This window comes from Siniperca chuatsi, linkage group LG21, assembly GCF_020085105.1.
Source record: "Siniperca chuatsi isolate FFG_IHB_CAS linkage group LG21, ASM2008510v1, whole genome shotgun sequence".
NCBI classification, from domain to species: Eukaryota; Metazoa; Chordata; class Actinopteri; order Centrarchiformes; family Sinipercidae; genus Siniperca; species Siniperca chuatsi.
The window spans coordinates 3,385,515-3,406,971 of NC_058062.1; the positions used below are offsets into that span (position 1 = coordinate 3,385,515).

Consider the following 21,457-nt stretch of genomic DNA (forward strand, 5'->3'; position numbering starts at 1 on the left):
TGGGAATGAAAATTAATGATTTGGCAGCTCTGGCGAGAGTAACAGTGCTTTTGAAATTCAATTTCATAAAGTACTGTGGAAATGGGACTAATTTTGTCTTTTTGGTAATTAATGCTGAGAGCAGAGGGTAAACAACTTAAATGGCAGCTGTGGCAGTAATCTTACAGTAAATGTTGGTTATGTTGGAGGTTGGTCACTAATTCAGACTTGTGTGTGCTGTAAAGGAAAAAGTATCCGATTAAAGTGATTAAAGGATTAGATTATAGCATTCATTATGTACATGACTGAGTTTTAGCTGGCCTGTGTGAAATGTTAATTTCCACTTTCACTGGATTTTTGTTCATTCTGGTTGAATTTCAACTCTATGCAAAAAAAGAAAAGTAGACATCTTCTCTCAAACACTATGAGATATTCTGTTATATCAGATTATATTGATTTATTTCTACAGAAGGGTGACAAATTAAAGAAAAACCAGAATGAATGAGTGGGGAGACATAATGAATTCACATGCTTCCATTCAGGGTACGAGGGCTCACTGAATGCTTGATGAAAATGATGTGAATCATATGCCGTCACCTTCACAGTCACTTGATCTCAACCCAACTGAATCCAGACTGAAATATCAGCTACTGCATGGATTGCCATGAAATTTGGTACAGACATTTATGGCTCCCAGAGGACGAATCCTACGGACTTCTTTCCTCTAGCGCCACCACCAAACAATTAATAAGACTAAGAGTCTACAGCCATGCCAGTAGCTCTGTGAGGCTATACTTTGACACAGTGGTGCTTTGTGCTAAATGCTAATGGGAATGTCATTAGTTTTGCAGATATTTAGTCATCAACTAATGTACAAACATTTGACCTAATGGTGGCGCTAGAAGAAAAGTCATGGCATCACCTAAGTCAGTAGGCTTCATCCTCTGGGGACCATGAATGTCTGAACCAAATTTAATGGCAATCCATACAACAGCTGTTGAGATATCTGGACCAAAGTAGTGGACTGACCGACCAAGATAGAGAGGAAAACTTCAATCCTCTCCCTGCTCGCTGGCAGGTTTTCTTCAACTAACCCTGAGTTTCTCCTCCTCTTTAGCTGAAGCCTGCAGACTGAAGGAAGTGTTAGACATGGCGTGTCCTTTTCTTGATGAGCCAGTTGATATTGAAGCACAAATACTCAGCTGAAATCTCCGTCGGGAGAGGGTGATCATCTGTCGTTACCGTTTTTCTGCACAGTCGATCATTTATCTAAACAATAAACACCCTGCCCTGTTTCTAAACACCCCAGAAAGGGCATGTGACATTATGGTGGCATGTGTGATTCTCCACAACATTGCCACAATTAGAGAACAATGTCCTCCTCAACCAGTGATCCTGATAACGATCCTGACACACGAGATGGAAGAGCAGTCAGAGAAACAATATGCTACCATCATTTCTGAGTGATCATCACCTCCCCAGTGTTTAATAAAGACAGTATTCCTTTCTTTTTATGTCTGTAAGTCTCCTTTATTTCCCACAAGTACAAATGCAGTACAGTAGTTAATATTTTATGTTGTTCAAACAAGTAAAATCATCCACCTGTGGGCACCTCACCCACCTTTAACTGATGTTCCAGCAGTTCTATTTTTGTCTTTTGCAGCCTTTTGTGGTCCATTTCTAAATTAGATTTCTCAATTTGTTTCTCTAAGTACACCTGTTTCACAGGGAGCTGTAGGAACACAAAGGATTGACATGAATTTCACAGTGCCAGGTCTACTTAGTTTCATTGTAAGTCATGAGCCAATGCTGAACAGCATCTTAGTGAGGTAAGTTGTGCTGTGGAGGTGGATGGACCCTCTTCCTCACTGTAATTTCCAGCATTGCTCTGTTAGAGAAAAAGAAGGTGCACGTTTTATTATGGTACAACACTATCATCAACTGTTATTTTTAATGTATAAACATCAATAGGCCTCTCTGTATCTTCCTTCTCTGTGGCAGCTGACATGGTGTCATTATCCTTCTGTAATGAAAAGGAGTACTTGCAACTGCATGGACGTCTGTTATGGCAGAAGGCTCTAACCTTAACAGATTATGATATCTGAAGGACAACTAAGAATCTGAAAAAGTAACAGCAGTCAATTACAAAGAATTGTGCCATTACAAGAAAATCAGTGTGCCAAGTTGTGTCTAAGATGGATGGGTGGGTGTCACTGAGGTAACACTGACAAAAGGATGAATGTACATATATCATTCATTTGAATAACTAACCTCTTATGCAGGCCCTTGTGTCCTGGGGGGTGGTTGAGCTTCCTCCAGAGATGCCTTCAGAAATAGGTCGCCCACTGTTTTGATTGAGGCTGAAGAGATCTTCGGGCTCTGTGAGCGGTGGTGGACCCCCACCTGTTTTTCAGGCATCAGCGTTTTTTCTACTGGCTATAATGGAGGTCAAATGTGAACATATCCAGTAAGCACAAATTTGGAAACTTGTATGTATAAAGGCATTTAGGTGTTAGCAGTGTTGGTATGGCTGAAAAGTGAACTTTTTTTTTTGCTTAGAAAATTTCACTAACTGTATTGTTAGTGAAAAATGTATTGCTGTTTTTCTTAAATACATACTCACATTTTGCATACGCATTCATTCAAGATTTCTAACTCCACTGGGGAGAAGTAGGAGGATCGAGCCCTTTTTTGCTCCTGTTGCCATGATGAATCATGTTATCTGCCTTCCATTGATGAGGGCTTTTTATCTCATCATGCATGTGCTTTACTCAGGGTTAACTTAACTCAGAGATGATTAAACTAATTGTTATCAACTGTCCTGAAACCGAAAACTCTGAGTTTGACAGCTCAGAGTTAGTCAACCCAGAGTTTGGCTGATCCTCTCCACCGACATGAGGCTGTTGGTTTGATTACATACTGAGTGTAAACTGCACTGAGTCTAAAGTGACATGATGACCAGAATTCATCCACACAGTCTGCGTGATTCTGCAAAACTAAGGGAGTAATCACACTGGTGAAGCAAACCTGCTCACACACGCAGAGAGAGAAAGACTGAGACACACACACACACACACACACATCCCCATCCCAAAAACAAAAACAAATCACACACACACACACACACACACACACACACACACACACACACACACACTCCCCTGCTGTTCTCTGCTCACAGACTTGTATGAAGTCACATGCTGTGAGCATGGAAAAACACGTTTCCTAGCACATGCCCTCTGTCTCTCTCTAGCTCGTCTCTTTTTGTCTCTCCTGTATTTTGCACTGTCTCCTCTCTATTCGTCCTTTCTGACTCTCTGTTTCCTTGCACTGTTTTTACATCTCTCTCTGTTTCTATCTCATAAACAAAAACCCTGTTATGCTGATGTTATGGACCTGTGTGCCAGTGTATTCCCACGTTTATGCTTCTTGCAGGAGAGCAGTGTGAAACAGAAAGCAGAAAACAGGTAATGAATGTCCACATGGCACAGCTGACCATTTTTAATTCAGCTGTCTCATTTTTCCATGACACAGAGCGTAAACAATCTGGACCCAGCAGAGCGCCTCATTAGACGACTGCTGTCTGCTCCCATTCCAATGTTAAGTTGATTGAAGTTATTGGTGTTGAGCCAAGCAATCCCTCTGTGAGGAAATGACTGCCACAATCAGAGTATAAGTGATTATCCACCACAATTAACTTCAGTTGGCTTTGATTGGCTTCTCCAATGTACTACTACTGTACATTGATGATAGCAGTAGTTATCAACACAGCGACGGATTTGCATCACATGACTTGGACTCGAGTAAGACTTAAAAGGTCATAAACCTGCTGACTTTAGACTCAAAATCAGAGAGCGTTGCAACTCAACTTTCTTCTTTAAATGTAGTAATTAAATGAAATATGGCATTATATTTGGGGAAGGGTGCATAATGACTTGCTCAGGACTCTAAATGTAAAGTTTAGGACTTAATTGTGAGTCTTGACTTGGGACTTGTTGGTCTTGACTAATGTTTTGTGGCTCAATGGGAACAAATCTGCCTGAAACCAGAAGAGTGGAGGCTGTTGTAGCAGCAGATTAATGCCCATAGTGTCTGAATGACATGTTCAGCCATCACATCTGGTTGTAATGTTCAGGTGCCCACATGTTGTATCCTGAACTCTGAGGCATGATGGTAAAGTAATAACTGCAAACTGAAAAAGGGAAGCGTATGAACCTTTAGTCATTCATGCAACCCTCTCATCTAAGCTGAACAGTTACATGATGCTGCAAACCCTGAATTAAGTTCAATTGTGTTTTTTGAATCTGTTCTTCCTGCAGTACCAGCTCAGGTGCTTGTAAGCAACTATTTGGCATTAGTAAAATATCATTTAGGGGAAAGTTTATACAAAACGTATCTGCAAAATGTTCACTGTCAACACTTCAACAGGTTATTCCTACATGTGACGAAGTGCAGTTAAGAGAAACCGCTCAACCACAAAGTAATGAAAGACTGTGGTCAGGTTAACTACAGATCGTTAAAGAAAAAGGATTATTACTTTCTAAAGGTGATCATTTTCTGTTGAAGCAGTATGTTTGGGCAGGACACAGTGAAAGATCAGTCTGTAATGTAATGGGATATCAGTTATGGAGGCAAAGGTTGTTTAGTTTGAAATAAAGGGAAAAAAGGCGGAATTGTCCCAAAATTGTGATGGCTTAGTTGGTTGGACTTCTTACACCCACTAGTGCAGCATGAGGTCACCATTAAAGATTAACTATTTTCCAGGAAGTAACAGTTTTCCAGGAAATTGAAGTCCCTATTTAATGGGATCTTTAAGGCACTGAATGATTTTTGGTACACGCCCTAATATTAGGCCCAATAGTTCCCCAAATCATGTTGTTGTTCAACTCTTTATGACTGAAGTCTAAAGGGCGTAGAGTTTTCATCCAACATCAGCAGTGAGCTATCACAAAGTTAAGATTTAGATACATTACTGGGTGCTTTACAACAGTATTATGAAGTGTATCTTCAAGTTTAGACTCTTAAAGTCTCATGGTACAGGTTAGATGACCGAGATCATGTTCAGATTATAAAACTGCTGAACCAGGATGCCAGTGTGAAAACACCCATCCACCTTAATATCTACACCCTCTGTTTTATCTGCACTCTACTTCCTGCAATGGCACTGAATGCTCCCCATGTAGAGCTTTTGCATAAGATAATTCATCAGAACCTGTGCAGCTTCATTTGCCTCTTGTGGTTCTGATTTGACTGATTATCTCAGGTTATCACGCAATACAAGCATTCTCTGAGCTAGCTTTAGCATGTTGGCTGCAGCTTGTTTGACAAACAGGTCTACTGACCACATTTAGAAGAGTCTTACTTAAATGATGAAGTGAAAAGATGTAAATGAACAGTGAATGTTCACTGTGTTTTCATGCACTCAGTAATCTATCTATTGGCAGAACTCCAGTTTAAGTCTTACTTGGGCTGAACCAAAGGTGAAATAAATTTCCATGCCGCCGGAACCGGTTTAATATGGGAGTGAGCCAAATATCTTGACTGGGTTTCTCATAATCAGAATGTTTATGCTCGCCTACTTAGAGTCAGGTTTGTTTAGTTAAAATGGGTTAAGAACTGAATTCTCTCAGGTAAATGCACCGTTGGTCTAGCTGAATGGACAAGGCACACAGCGTCCTTCAGGCTCATCAGGCCCGTCTGTTATTTCCGGTGTACCGGTGTTGGTACGGCAACAGCAGCTGCTGGCCCGGCGGTACCGTCCTCCTGCCTTCAGGCGGTCAGAGCAGAGCCAGGCCAGCGTCTGCAGAGCCAGCTGAGGCTTTGGAGTGGAGGAGGGAAGGAGGACGAGTTGTGTGTGTTATTGTACGAGTGTGTGAGTTTGGCAGGGTTGTCCTAGTGTTGTCATGGAAGCCCCTTGGAGGCACGCCAGACAGCCTCCAAGTGGTTCACACAGGTGCTAATGTCATAGCTCTAACAACTAACAAGCATTTAGTTACTATGGAGCTGGATCTGCTCTGTGATAAACAATGGGAGGGACAGGAAGTCTTTAAGAACAGGGCTCAACTAGATTTTATGAGCCAGATACCAATACCAACAGTTTGAGACTGAAGCTTATTTTTTGTTGATATTCACTCTCTTTAAATTGACATGTGGTTTGTCATTTAACCTTATATATATTATTACGAACTCATGCTGTGCCTCCAAAATCTGTTCAAACCTACACAGCTTTATTTTAAAGTCTATGTAGATCTCAAAGATACCAAATATATCAGGCTGAATTTAGGAGAAATGTGTATAAAATGATGCACAAAACATCTATAGTTTTTCCATTTGGTGGAATGGATGTGGTATATGCAGTATGTGGTAATGTCAGACAAAGGGCAACACACCACTGACAGCTAAACAAAGGGGTAAAACTGGATGGAAATCAGCTGAAATAGAAAAGTATCTGAACAAATTTAGTGTACTCTGTTTCCATTCCTTGCTTCTAGCCTTTTTGCTCTGCCCTTTATAATCTCCCTCCAGTAACCTTGTGAAGATTACAGGCTGTGTAGGCCACCACTGTCACTCTGAAATATGAGCAACTTCCATTTGTTGATTTTTGTGACCTTTTTGAGGATGAAAAGCTGGAGGTTTGGTTGTAAACTGGCACTGAAATAACCTCAGTATCAACTGAAACCAACTGATACAAAGTGGCTCTTATATTTTTAGGATAAAAATGTCGGTTTGATTATTCAAGCAATCATTTTGTCTATAAAATGTCAAAAAGTAGTGGAAAATGCCAATCACAATTGAATTTAATCCAATAATCGTTTCAGGACTAATATGTATCTATTAATCTGTATCATGTTTTTGTTCAGATATTGTAAAATCTGAGTTTTGATGTACGTTTACAACACTCAAAATGTTCCCAAACTACCAGTTGAACACGTAGTTTATGTCTCCCAATGATAATCCATATAGTACAGCCTGTATTCCTGCAGTAGTGATCAGCCATGATTAAAATCACTACACGAATAGTACAGTGCACTATCACTAGAGCAAAAATAGTCGACCACTAGCTTTGACCAGCTGATAGGAGGATTACTTAGTAAATCCCCTGGTGTCCTGGAAATCTTAACAAGCCTCCTAAATGTGTCGGAGGGCACTTTAGATTATTGCAGTTACACAGAACCAGAAGTGAAAAAGGATCAAATATAACGTATAATACAGTGGTAGCGGTTACGTTACTGCTGTACAAGGTGAATGCTTGTCTTTCATGTGCTTCACATGCAGCTGCACATGCAGCTCCTGCGACTAAATCTGCATCAAGAATAAAGGATTAGTGCTTGTTCTCGTACCACACACTTATTTCACCTCATTTAGAAGAAAATCATGGCAGAAACATGTGACTCAGACAGAACAAGTAATTTGTTGAGTGACATACTGTAGTTCCCCTCTAAAAATGTACATTAACATCATAGTGTGTCCTTTCGTTTCCCAGACTCTATTGTTAAAGACTCTGTGGGATCACACCGGCCGAAGAGATGTGATGATGTGTTGTTACAACAACAACAATATGAAACCTTAGAGAAATGAGGAACAAGCAGTTTCTCTGTTTCTAGGCAACATCGTCTCCGCTGACCGTGGTGACTTCAAATAATCAGAGGAGGGTTCATATTGTCACTCTCTTACGTGTTCTGGTTAACGCGACCTAGTTTCACATATATACTTACACTCTGGTTGCCTCTAAGCCAATCACCTCTTTAGATGATGGTTTACTTACGTGCTCACTTTGACTTACTCGGACCACTTTTGCATCCTCTGCTTGCCAGAAAAAAATGAGAAGCAGCAGAACATTCAATTTAACCCTCAGTGCTCATCCACCTCTCCTTTAATAATACTGCTATTTCTGTCGTCGTCAGATGCCTGACCAATGCAATAATCACAGCACAGTGTGGGAGAATGTTCCTCAGCTACTGGTGGAGTATCAGTCTGGAATAAAACACGCTTCACTAGGAGCTGTCATATTTTCTTACATAAATATGGCTTTCAATTGAGCATTTTAGTGTCCAACGATGTGCTAAAAGCTGTTGATCCCATACAGGGAAACTAAAAGTGTCACAGCAGAAAAAGCAACAACAGAAATGCATAATGAAAAAGAGATACAATAAAAAAACACACACAAAAAACAAATTAAATAGTAACCACAAAAATGTAGAGTTGAAACAAATATAATCACAAATTAAGTGAAAAGATAATTAAGTTGACAAAACAATCTCAACTCCAAGGTCCAAAGGTGAGTGGACCTTGAGTTGAGATTGTTTTGCCAATAAATAAATATTGAAGTGGATCATTTAAGCCCAATATAAAAAAAATAAAGCTCTTAAAACTAGATTTTGACATGTTTCCTCTCTAAGACAAAGCCACAAAATGATCTAATAATGCAGAAGCAGCCTTAGTTGATCTTGAACTTTAGTGGTGCAAATTCCCTTACAAATCAGCAACAAATCAACTTACCACAACAAATTGACATACAGTGAACCCGGGGCTTTTTAGACCCCCTCAGGGCCCTGGTTGGTAATCCAGCTTCGAAATTAATGAGCACTTTTCGTAGTCACCAAAATTTCAAGAGAATCTCAAAGCCTGAGGATGTTAAAAAACTACAGATGCTGCTTCTGTCCCTCTGATTTTGTCCTTCAAAAACTATTTAAACTGGTCCAACTCTAGCCAAGGCACACTTAATGAATTAACTGCAGTATTTTGTGTAATTCATCTTTATTGTTCGGATCATTAAAAATGAGATATCTTCTACGTGACACTACTACTCTAAATAAAATGAATGAATAGGGAGTCTGATGTAATTATGTGAATTTGTGATGATGCGGTGCAGTGGGTCCAAACTGATCTCTTCAAGTTCATCCCGAGGCACAAGAGGGGTTAGTAAGCTTGCACTCAGGGGTTGTACGGGGTAAGACTCTCTCCTGGTTTGTGTCACTGTACGGGCGGGGCTCAGGACGCCGCTCAGGGCACACAGCAGATGGCGGCTGCAGGTTCAGCGCCGGCCACGCTTTGACTGACTCGTCTGTGTCAGCAGTGTATGTCTGCAGCAAACAGGATCCTACAGAAAAGATAAGGCAATACTGGGAGAACAGCAGAGCCATCCATTATTGATCATATGACTGACCTGATCACTGTTAAACACTCCGTGACTGTGGTGTATAGGGTAATTACCAAACCATTTTATGCAGATTTGAGATCACAGATGTTTTTTTTAAATTTAGAATTATAACTTGCCAATTGCCAAAGGATGTAAAATGACTCTTTGCATAATAGAGTATGCTAGAGGTGACAAGTGACAAGGCTGGAAGGAACAAATTGCCTTTACTGTTTCCAAAAGTCCAAGACCATTAGACTAAAAAAAAGTCAGATTTCTTCAAAGAAGCAGTGCTTCCACTAGAGAAGAATATTTTGGTCCTTTTTCCCCTCTGTACAGAGCTCATTTGAAGCAGACAGCGTCCTCCATCTCGCACACGTTGGATGATTTTCTGTTGTTCGCTGTGGAGGACGAGGCAGAGAACAGTACCTATAAACGCACCACTGAGCCAGGCAACAAAGACACACTGAAACATGCAGGCAGCTGTGTGGGCTGCATGTTCCCACTGAAACCATGCTAAGATGCTACACTTTCCTTGCTGCTTATACTGGAAAGGATTTAATGTTTAAATGCACAAGGAATGTCATACAATTTTGTAAAATGAGCGCAAACTGTAAAATGCAGGCTGTGGACACAAAATGTACCAACATTATGTTTGCACTGGCATTAAAACTCTTGGAGGGAGGTGGGTAATGGCGACAGTAGGAGCTTCTGACTGTGGCTAAATCAGCGGCAGGTTCAGGCTGTTGGTTGGTATTACATAATGAAAAACAAACATCCATGCCAGTGTTATACTTCATATTTATGAAGAAACACTAACGATGGTATGTAACTTTTAAAAACAAATTCTTCCTCTTACAAATGAAAAGTGAATTCATAAGCAATATAATAGTTACTGTGTGTAAGGGAAACATTACAGTCACTTACTTGGAAAATCTTAAGTGAAAAATGCACTTATTGGCTGCTCAACAAAACAAAAACTGAAGTTCTACTGCCACTATGGTGCAAGTATAATTGAGAAATTAGATTTATCAAAGGGCGGATGTTTAGTTTCAACAGATTGTTGCTGGTGGGGGCCCCCTCAACAAGTGTTCTGGGTCCCAATGAGGACGGGGGCAGGCCTGTGTCTTCCTGAACGACCCTGTCTGTTCCAGAAGAGAAGTTATGGTCTGGTTATATTTGGGCATTTAAAACGACTTTGGTTTAGTAGTTACTTTGTTTACTTTACTTAGTTTAGGGAAATATTGTGATCATGGTTAAAAGAAACCAAGGCTGACTTTGGCTACTTCCTTTGCTACTGAGAGAGGATGGCCATTATTGTTGCACAACTGCAAGAGATTGCTTGTAAGGAACTTTTGAACAACACATTCTTCCTTTTACAAATTAAAAAATGTAATTCATAAGAAAATTGATACACATTTGCTCAATTCAGTACACTCAGGGGTACTGCTGCTACAACCTTTCTTGGTCTGGTATAACCAATAACTTGTGGGGGCTAATATTAGCTAATGCTAACAAACTTTACTGTTACACTATGTTTTAGCTTTTACCATTATCTCGTAATGTCACTTGTGACCACGCTGGCTGCTTTTCAGCAAAAGTTAAAAACACCCCTTTGCCACTTTATGCGTCTTGGGCATATCAGGCAGTTATCCCATACCAATACCAAAACGCCAAGAGCCTTTGAAAGTGGTTTGATGCGCATTTGGCTCTCCAAGACACATATATAATTTTTACTCGTCGTAGTGTAATCGAATTAAACTCAAATTAGCCATCTCTCTTCCTATCAAATTAAAGCGGCAGGAAGAAAGCAGCTCCTGCATTTTCAACGCATATGGTCAAACAGAAGGCGGAACACACTGTTGTGGCGTTTCTGATCCCTGATCAGTTCAACACCGAATAATCTCTGTAGTCAGAGAGCGTTGATCTGTGGAGACACTGAAATGCCAAGTGTAAATGAGGCCTTAGTCTGACTTTAACCATTTCAACAAATGACCAGTGTTTCATTTTTCTGGTGCAGACAGTCTCGCTTCTTGGCATGAATAAGGAAACGTTAGAGGATCACAGCTGAAGGCTGTTGTTGTTATTCTTCTCCCTTTTTGCACAGAACTTGTATCCTTATTTTACACATCTCAGAGAGTCTTTAATAATACACTATAATGTTCCCTCACACGTCACACAAGTTGTTTGTTGTTTTAAAGAAGCACATTGTTATGTGGAAGGGTAATTGAAGATTGTCAGCTTCAGTTTTTATGTGACACGTCTGACACATTTTATTTACACCCTACTCTCATCCACACCTTCATACCTGTTGGGTGACACATTTTTCTTTATAAGCAATCATCAAAAACAGACAGTGATGTTCCTGTAACTGAAACATGAGGAAAGGATGGTCTGTGGCTTGTAAAAGCATCTTCGCAGCTTTCCTGTATGTTGCGGGAGCACAGGATAAATATTAGCTGCTACACTTCCTTTCCAGGAAACTAGAACCTCAGACTACTTTTGTATTTATCAAATATAATGACTAAAGATGAGTTACAAAGAGGAATGTGGGAGCTACAAACAGCGAGGCAGATCAATCAGAAAGCCTGTTGGATGGGGTTTTATCACGCTGAGATGAAGCCATGACAGATTTCAAAAAAGGGGAACATCTGTACTCTCCATCTGTTAATGAAAGAAGGAAAAGGTTATCAGAGCCGCAGCAGGAAACTGATTTATTCCTGCTCATACGCTGTCTATTTTCTGACCAGTATCAATTTGAAACCTGCAGCTTTTTTTAATCCGAGACATTTAGCCTTTTCTTCAATGACATTGACGCAATGACAGGTTACGTGATCTGTAGTTATTCTGTCGGTTATTTATTCAGCCTGATCACAATGAGAATTTATTGTAGCAGGAGGGAAAGAACGAGAGAAGCTAAGGGAACTGAGGAACTACGGGACTGTACGAAAATCTAAATTAATGGATCCTCCTGCAACACCCTCCCCACTATGTTAAAATAACACGTTGTATGAGTACAACAAACTGTCTAATAAGTAAAACTCAAACCAGCAATAACTCATAGAAAATAACTAGCAGAAACAAGTTTTGAAAACGTTGACATTTCATCACCTTTTAAGTTGACATGGGGAACTTGTTAGCAAACAGTTGCTCATTTACACATCCAGAAGTTACAAAGCAACATGATACTAGAGCTAGATGAACTAGCTAGTTAGCTACATCTAAATATGGATCTGGCTGGGATAAGTGAATTCACTTGAGGTTAATTCACAGTCTGGTAACGCTTTTAAACCTTTTATTCTGTTGATGGGTAGACTTTATCTTTTACTTACAAGGCATCTGTCACAGGACTAGCCTCACTCACTGAAGACGCAGCTCACGTGCTACAGAGATGCTACAGAGATGGAATCTGGGAAACGTAGTCCAATAGCAAGCAAAAGGTATCAGGAAGTAAGCAATCGAGCTCTGGAAAGCTGAGGGGAGCTGCAGATTCAGGGGATAGTTCTCTGTAGGTTCATTATAAAAATCAGGTTTATTATAAAAATATCGATTGCAGGCGCTTTAAGGTGCACAAGGGCGTACTATTTTAAACTTAATATGTAAATGGAACAATATTTTTCACTAAATTTCACATTAGAAATGATGGCAAACGGAATAGTGCGTCCCAAACATTCCAGCCACTCTATTTTTGAACCAAGAGCTTCGAACTGAAGAAAACAAAACAAAACAAAAAAACATGCCACAAAGTGCATCAATCACAGATCATCCAAAGTCCTCTGAGTTATGTAACAGCACTGCATTCCAGGTAGGATCCCAGCCCGGGCTAATACCCCTGTGGACTGAATACAGATTAATTTAGCACAAAAAATAGAAAATATTTCATACCAAATGGGCACAAATATGCTGTATATACTGTACCTGCATGCAGACAGACCAAACTCCTGCCAGATTTGATCAGTGTTCTGCAGGCTGTGCTGGGGCTGTGGTAAGATGAGATGAACTCCATGTGAGTTCATCTCAGTGACTGTGTGTGTCTGCAGAAGCCTCATTTCATTTCATTTAATGCTGTCTCATGTTTAAACATTTCGTGACCCCATGTTGCTGTGACCTCTCCTGTCTTCAGCTCACAGCTTTAGTTACTATTTATTCATCGGCCTCCTCATGACTGCTCATTGAGGATCCATCTGTTTCCTCTGTGGCATGAAATTCACAGGCCGATGCGGGCAGAGAGGTCACTCAATTAGGCTGCAATTTAAACATGAGGGCTCAAAACTGATGGGGAAGATTCACATTGCTTTCCAGTGCCAAACATTATCTTAATCGAAGGGTCGGGGTGTGCTGTCGCTTGGCGGGCTCCTCTCTCTCTTTTGCTCTGCACACCACTGGCTGGCTGCATGTCACCCAGATCTCAGTCAAGAACCCTCACCGCACAATCATTCCAGTTGCTGAATAATACAAAGCAAACAGTGACCTACTTTCGAAGTAAGGAACAAGCTAGAGAGAAGACCTGGAGTGGAATCCAGCGCGGAGCTGGACTGAGGGAGGAGCTGAGGCAGAGCAGGAGGCGGGGGGAGCGTTGATGGACGGGTTTAGGTATTGGTTTGTGTTAGGATTTAGGAGGAAGGAGGCATGCCTGTGCGGTGGAGACGGGAGCAGCGAGCATGGTATGCCATGTGAGATCCTGAGTCCGGTCCAGGCAGCCTGGCGGTCCCCGGCCGCGGCTTGTGGCCTCCTGTAAATGTGATTAAACAGGCAGGCACAAGAATACTGCAGCAAGCCCCTATCCTGGAGGCCTCCCTGTACAAGGAATGTAGTTCACAGGAACAGGGCCTCACATGTGTCATACCATCAATCTGGGCAATGTAAACTTTCTGACCATGTACCCAGTCTTCTGCATTCCTGCTAATTTCTACCTTTTGTTTATATTGTGTTTCTCTCGCCCCGGAGCTGCAGGTACAACGTAATGTTGCACTTGTTGCTAGAGAATATTCTGCTGCTCTGTCATCGTGTAGGTGGAAAACTGACACACGGGAAACAGAAACCAAAATGAACACAAATCAAGCCATTTCCATTTTTCTCCCCCACTGTCTAAAACTCATTCATAATTATCATATTGCCTTAATTTATTGCTACAGTCACATTTAAAATGTCTTACATAGTAATTTAGGAGTTAATTACAGGTTGATCAGGGATGGTTATATTTTATAATGAGAGTAATTAATACTCCTACATCTAATGACTTTTAATCATCTGGGGCTCCCTATTAGGCTGAAAACATCAATTTTGCCTCTAAGCAGGATTCATGTATTATTTTCCTCTGGTCTGTAGTAGGATTTAGACTTCCTGTTTAAAAAGGGGCAATATGTAAGATTTGGCCACAATTTTATTTTAAAACATTCAAAAAATGAACTAACCTTATCAACAGAATGTGAAGAAGTAACAGTTCTGATGTTGTGTCAATGACGTCAATGTATTGTGTTGCAGAGATATCTACTGAAATTAGCATGCTATCCTGCTAGCCCCAGGCTCGTTTTGGCCCGTCCTGTGTTGTGATACCACTTGTGCCTCGAGAGGCGATATTCTGATAGTATAGCTCAGATAGTTCCAGCTGGGAGATGTGTGTGAGCGGCGAGTTTGCTTTTTAGTCTAATAAATAATCAAAATAAACTCACAAAATATTCTTACACCTATTTTCCTCATCAAACAGAAAAATACAACAGTACACCTTCTGAGTTCACGTTTCACTCTTTCACAATTCATTCAAACTCTGACATAAAATAAAACTCACCAAAACCGTCTTGGTTAGTCTTTAAACTGTTCCAACAATCACCAACTCTGGTTTGGTCAAAATAAATCCTTAATTCAACGAGTTAGAAAATATTCTGGTTCTATACGCTGTCGCTGCCTCTGATGCCCAACCTTCCTCTCAGTCCTCTCCCGCTTGACGCCTCTCCTGTCCCCACCTGAAGCCGCCGTGTCTCTGTCGGCCCCTGGAGTCAGAGTCCTGGTCGGATCAGCTGTTAATCACCCTGTCATAAAACTGGCCTCCAGTCAGTCTCAGAGGCTGCTGATCCCGGTTTTGTTGCCTGCTCACCCAGCTCCAGTTCTGGTGCATATTCCGGACTCAGTCAGCTAATAGCTCAGTTAGTCGTGCACCTGCGGTTCGAACGGCAGTTAGTGCGTTATGACCGGACATGTGATATGCTGCCCCCTATTTTTTTGGAGTATGAATTCGACAGGTGGAGAGTAGTCTCAATTCTTACATATTGCCCCTTTAAAGATTCACCAGGCAGATATTAAAATGTAAAAACAGCCCTTTTGAAACAACTAACTGAGGCTGAAACAGTATAAATAATATATAAATAATAAATGCTGCATATTACACTTGTTTGCATTAAAAACAAACATTCTAATGTGTTGTAGGTTGGACTCCATGACATACAACAAAAATTAGTTCTCATTTCTTTGGTATCTGTTGGTACAAGTCATCACAGACTGTCTGGGTAGGGAAACATGATCTATTCTGTGGTCACCACATTTTTCCTCCTGTGTACTAAAGTTCAGCACTGTCACATTTGGAGCCCAAACGTGCAACAAAAGTTGCCCGACCACAGACTGTAGACAATGGATGTAGCGCCGATGGCGAAACCTTTGATTCAACTCAACTTGCAACTTTATTCTTGCACCCAGATGCAACAAAACAAACTTGATGATAGTGTACATGAAACACATGCTACAATCTACCACTTAATACAATATACATGAAAACTGACCATATGAAATGTGGAACACATCCAGTTGTCACCAGCCAACTACATCAGTGCTTAAACCTGCCACAGCTGATTTCTTTGGCCACGTGGGGGCAGCGGAGACAAGCTCACTTATCATCACCTTTCAAGTTGGCATGGTGAACTTGTCAGCCAACAGATGCTTATTTACACATCCAGCAGTTATGGAGCAAAATGATCATTCATTTGGAGTTGAGTTACTGTCCACCTGATGAATGTAAGTCAAATATTCACTCTCTTCTATTCACTAGCTCTGTGTTTGGTCTCTACCAACTCCTGAGGGAAATATCTGGCTCGTTAGCTGCTAAATGCTCCACTATGTTCACCAGCTGCTCTCTGACTGCGTCTGTCTGCTGTCTGCTGCTGAGCAGGTCGTGTTCAGTGGGTGTTTACAGCTTTTTCTCTGAAAACAGCTGCCTGCTGCGGCTAAAAACGATGCTATGAGAGCGGTGAGAGTGAACCAGAACAGTAAAGTTGTGGGCCGGACAGCTAAACAGTGAGCTGAAACTCACTATAAAGCTACGTAAACCGATTGGAGCTGCAGATTCAGGTAATAATTCTCTGAAGGTTCATCACTATGAGCGACCCCTTTCAAATTGTCATTTGATACACTAAGAGTATTAATTATAGCTGCTTTAAAACATCACCATTACCTCACATTTTCTTTTGAATACAGATGACTCATCATCCTTTCTGAAGGGACATTTCAAACACAAATCAAACATTCCAGATTTGGTCAAAAGGTGAGGAAGTCTGGATGGTGCTGAGGTGGGAACGTTGAGACTGATAGGCAATTCAGTCTAAATGTCAGCCTTTTTGTTTTCACTTGATTAGTCAGCCTGCCATCTAACCGCTTTCTGTCTGGGGGTGTATATTGTCCTATCCAATCGGCAGTGACTGATGTATCCATGTTGTCGATATAATTTTTAGTCGATACAGAAGCTGTGGTAGCGGTTGCTAGGAGAACATTATTTCGGAAAGTCGACTTACAACGCCCTTAACAACTTCATCCAGGTCAGACTCCACATCCATGCTCATCGCTAATATCGTGGCCTGGAGCAGGAAAATAATGTTCTCAGTTTAAAAAGAGTACTCCACCAATGTAGCATGGCTCCTATAGCACTGTTGGTCACTGGAACTTATGTTAGCTATCATATTGCAAACGCAAGATTACTTGCCCATATGAGTTGGTGTTTTTACATGACATAGGTAGCTGATGGTAATAATGGGGGTAGCAAGTGGTGGTATCAGCTGCCATTGCTAGCATGTCTGTGCTGAATCAAGAGTGCATGTGCGAGAGTTTCGCAAATCAAGGGTTACCATCTAGACACGACACTTCTTTCTAACTCCACAACCCCAGATTTTTATCGCTTTCAAACCTGTAGTCTTCAGCCCCGACCAACACTGACTCAAGTGACATCACTTAAGGACATTTATCAGCCTTCACACAGCTCCCTCTGGAGACACAAAAGGCTTTATACAACTATTTTCACCCACACAGTAGAACTCCCCAACACCTGTAAACAGACCTTGATGTGTAAAAACGGTCCAGTTCTCATGTTCTGTCCATGTTCGGTCCTGATTTATATAGGGCACAACTGAACCTGTGTGTTTCACACAAAGCTCTATGACATGAAACTTTCTTTCTTTCTTCATCCCTGACAGCCTCACAGAGCGACGTGAGATCGGGTCGGTCACGGTCACGCAAAGCAGCTGTCAGAGGTGGACATGTGTATCTGAGAGGGACGTGTAGGACACATCAGCACTCTGCATCCAGCAGCGGTATGTATACAGTATGTGGGGTCTCACTGGCTGGTAAAATCAGATCCGTGTACACTGGGGCCAAACATGAACTGGACTGAAGTTCATGGTGCCGGGAGGATGACTGGGCCCCCAGTGAACCCGTGTGTCAGCCTGCATGCTGTCAGCAGCCGGGCTGGACTGTTGGGATAACAAAACCTTCAGCTTGTTCTTTTCTTGTTCAGCAGCGGTTTGTCAGTACATTGGACCTGATTACATGTTTACATATTAGATATATACACATGTAGAAAAACACATAACAGCAATCCAGACAGTATGGTGTCAGTATTACGCCCCTAGTGGCAGTGAAAAGAAACAACCTCTTAAATCACAGGCTTAAGGCTTAAGGTGGTGAATTCTTTTCAAACACCTTGGTCTTCGATTATTCATAATGCTGAAAGCTAAACAGCCTTTTCTCAGATATTTTTAAGCTGAAATACCATACAGCATTAAGTAGAAGTCGTGAACACGTCACTTTGATTGGGAAGATGACGCATGAATGACCAGACTGAGCCCAGCCACGCTGCTGCTTAGAGCTGTGAAGAGGAAGACTTGGTGTCCTGGGTTTGGTAGGAGCCGTTGAATGTCCCATGATGGTATAAATGCTGTTTCAGAGCTTTTTCCACCTGTACCTGTAATTTATCAAATGATCAGAGTTCTCTCTTCATGTACTGGCTGAAATGCGAACCAAATGAGGGATTATTGAGAAGGCTTGACCTCAGCCACGAGTAAAGATGCTGGTTAGTCTCATGCAGATGTCCACAGACACTCAGAGACTCATTGTTCACAATAGATTACTTACAGTACTTCTTCAGTTTAATTTGATTTATTTGTGAATTCAAATGTTTTCATACTTTTCTTAGTGAATGATTTAACTGGGCTCCCATGGATGGCCAGTGAAACGTTCCATCCCCCGATTCGAGCTTTTCAACCACCTTTTCGTAGAGGCACTTTGGGTGTTCCTTTGTCTTCATGGTGGAGGTTTTGCCTCCATACTAACTCACTGAAAGCTGAACCTTCAATCAGCAATCAGTTGAAAGCCCCTGCCTTCACACAGGTGATCTCCTTTTATCTAATTACGTGACCTCTAAAACAAACTGGCTGCACCAGGGATGATTCAGGTGTATCCTATTAAAAGGGGGTGAATACTTACTTAGTACTGCTAACATGTATTATTATTATATTTGTAATTAATTTTGATCACTCTGTTTTCACTTTGACATTAAAGAGTCTTTTTCTGTTGATCAGTGTCAAAAAAACCACGTTAAATCTACTTTGATTTAATTTTGTAAGAAAATTAAATATGAAAACTTTTGGTAAATGATCCCCAGAGTGGACTACTTCACAACTTAAAATGTGCTCATACAGTACAGTGTTTCTATAACACAGCACAGTGTGTTTTAAATTCCATGAAATCTTCTCATAACAATGACAATTAACTGTGAAATTCATTCTAGATTATACACAGCTCAGAAAGGTTTATTATGTCACAGTTTGAGTGGTTTGAACAGTTTTCTATGGCCATTTTGACACTGTTCCCCTTTGACTTTTCACTCTTTGAATTTATTGTAAAGACATAAATCCAAGCTGGAAGATAAAACCACATACCACATACCACAAGCCACCTTTTAATACGAAAGGCATACTACTTTTTTTCAAGAGTAACGAGAGTGAGAACAGGAAAAAACAAATCAAATCTGGTCAAACTTGAAAAAAAAAATTGTAAAACAATCTACAGTGAAAAAGATAAAATGATTAAAACCACAAGTCACAGCGCAGGTCTGGAACAGACAGTAATGAAGACGGACACTGACGGAAGGAAACACTCAACATTATTTAATCATCATAACAGAGACTGAAGTGTGTTGACTGAGCAGCTGAGGGGTCCTCTTGTCGTTACGGGTGGTGACTGTGGGCTCTCAGCCCCGGTCGCCTCAGGCACATTGATGTCACATGTTGGTGGTTGTTTAAGTTACCTTCAACTTCAAGTAGCCGTTCAAGTAGGCTGTTTTCACAGAAGACATTTTGACAAGTCACAGTAGGAAAAGCACAGGTGTAAATAATACAGTTGATGATGGTTGAATCCCATTTAGCTGCTTCAGTTTCAGGGTCCTGGTACTGTGCATTCTGGCTCACTGTCATGCTTTGCTGGGACATTTGTATAGAACTGAGCCATCGTTAATTGTATTAGTAATACTTGTGATTTCCTACAATGACAAGTCAAAATGTCTGCTGTGAAAAAGAGCTACTGATTGATATTTTTTTGGCAAACAAAGACTGGACCAAAATCACATCGTCCAAAACTAATGGAAGTGAAAGTTCATTCTTGACCTTGAGAACTGTACGTGTGTCTCAACTGTGAAGGACCACTTAATAGCTTTCTTTGGAGCTTTCAACCACATCATACTGTCTTCATCAGCTAGTGGAATGGTTATAGAAACATTTTTGTCCTCTTTAGACTGAAGAGATCATGGTCAAAAGTAGTACAAAATGTAAAAATCCTTTATTTCATGACTAAACACAAGTTGTCACACACCAAATCCCAGCAGGGACACTGGAAGTGTGTTTCCATCCACCTTGATTTATGCATGCTTGTGCATAAAAAATGGATTGGAAATGCCGGAAATTCGAAAAAAAAGTTAAAATATTCCAAAACCAAATTGCAACAAAGTGCAATGGAGACAGATTTAACGAAGAATTAATGATGTACATGAAGCGTGACTTGTCACTCAAGCTTCCACGAAAAAGCTAAAAAACAGTGGTAGACAAAATTGTATTTTCACCACGTTTTCCAAATGATTTCCCATTTTTTGACTGCTGCTCTTTTAATTACATCATCTCACTGTGTCCTCCTCTTCTGCAATGGTTTAATGGCACCTGAATGGAGAATTAGCGGCACCAGCAGTTTAGCTTGATGAACCAACTACTGATGTTCACATAACAAGTGTGGTGGATGGAAAATTAGCATTTTCTTTTGCTAATTTTATGGAAATTGGGATCAAATGTGTGCTTCATTTAGATGGAGACTTGAAACCTCTCTCATCTCTTTTTAATTTTTTAGTATTTAATGGCACAATTGCAGAAAACACACAAAAGACGAAAACAATACAAACATATAAACATTTATACATATAACCTCAGTACAACTTCCTGATGCCTATAAGGTTACAAGCTGTAAATAGCACTTATATAAACAAAATTTTGCACATTTTATATTTATGCTTTTTTAGACCAAATTTCAATACTTTGCCTTTGCTCTTAGGGAAAGGGGTCGAGACCCGGTTTTATAAGGACCCGGTTCCAAATTTCTCAAAACCCCAAAATCAATCCGGTCTGAGCTTATCCATACTGATATGGAGACTAGCGAGTCCTATAATGTAACGTTATGTCTCTCGAGAGGATAGTCGTCATTTAAATCAAATTATTGGTGCACAATCACACATCGATTGTCTAATAAAGTTTTTGAATTCAATTGAATTGCCTGCCAACCACTGTTAAACTAAACGAAGAAGAAGTTGTGTTTAATGATAGGCCAAGATCTGTTTAACATTCGCCAACTTCATTCATTTAGATGGTGGTCAGCTCAAGCTCTCCTCATCTTTATTGTTGGAAAAAAATGGTTGGATGTTTATTGCTGCTGATATATTATTTTACTATTCTCATAGTTATACGTTATGTTGAAGGGGCACTGTGTATTCCTTTTCAAATCAACGCCCAGCATCAGCAGTGTTTATTGAAGGCTAGGCAAATTTCA

General features: G+C 40.6%; 1 long non-coding RNA gene across 1 annotated transcript; it reads right to left on the reverse strand.

Moving 5' to 3' along the window:
- Nucleotides 1–1,513: 1,513 nt before the first annotated feature.
- On the reverse strand, nt 1,514–2,850 carry LOC122869204. The gene is made up of 3 exons (XR_006376264.1): nt 2,603–2,850; nt 2,251–2,415; nt 1,514–1,867 (listed from the first exon to the last, which is right to left on the reverse strand). It is a non-coding gene; the product is annotated as an uncharacterized LOC122869204 (long non-coding RNA).
- Nucleotides 2,851–21,457: the final 18,607 nt, after the last annotated feature.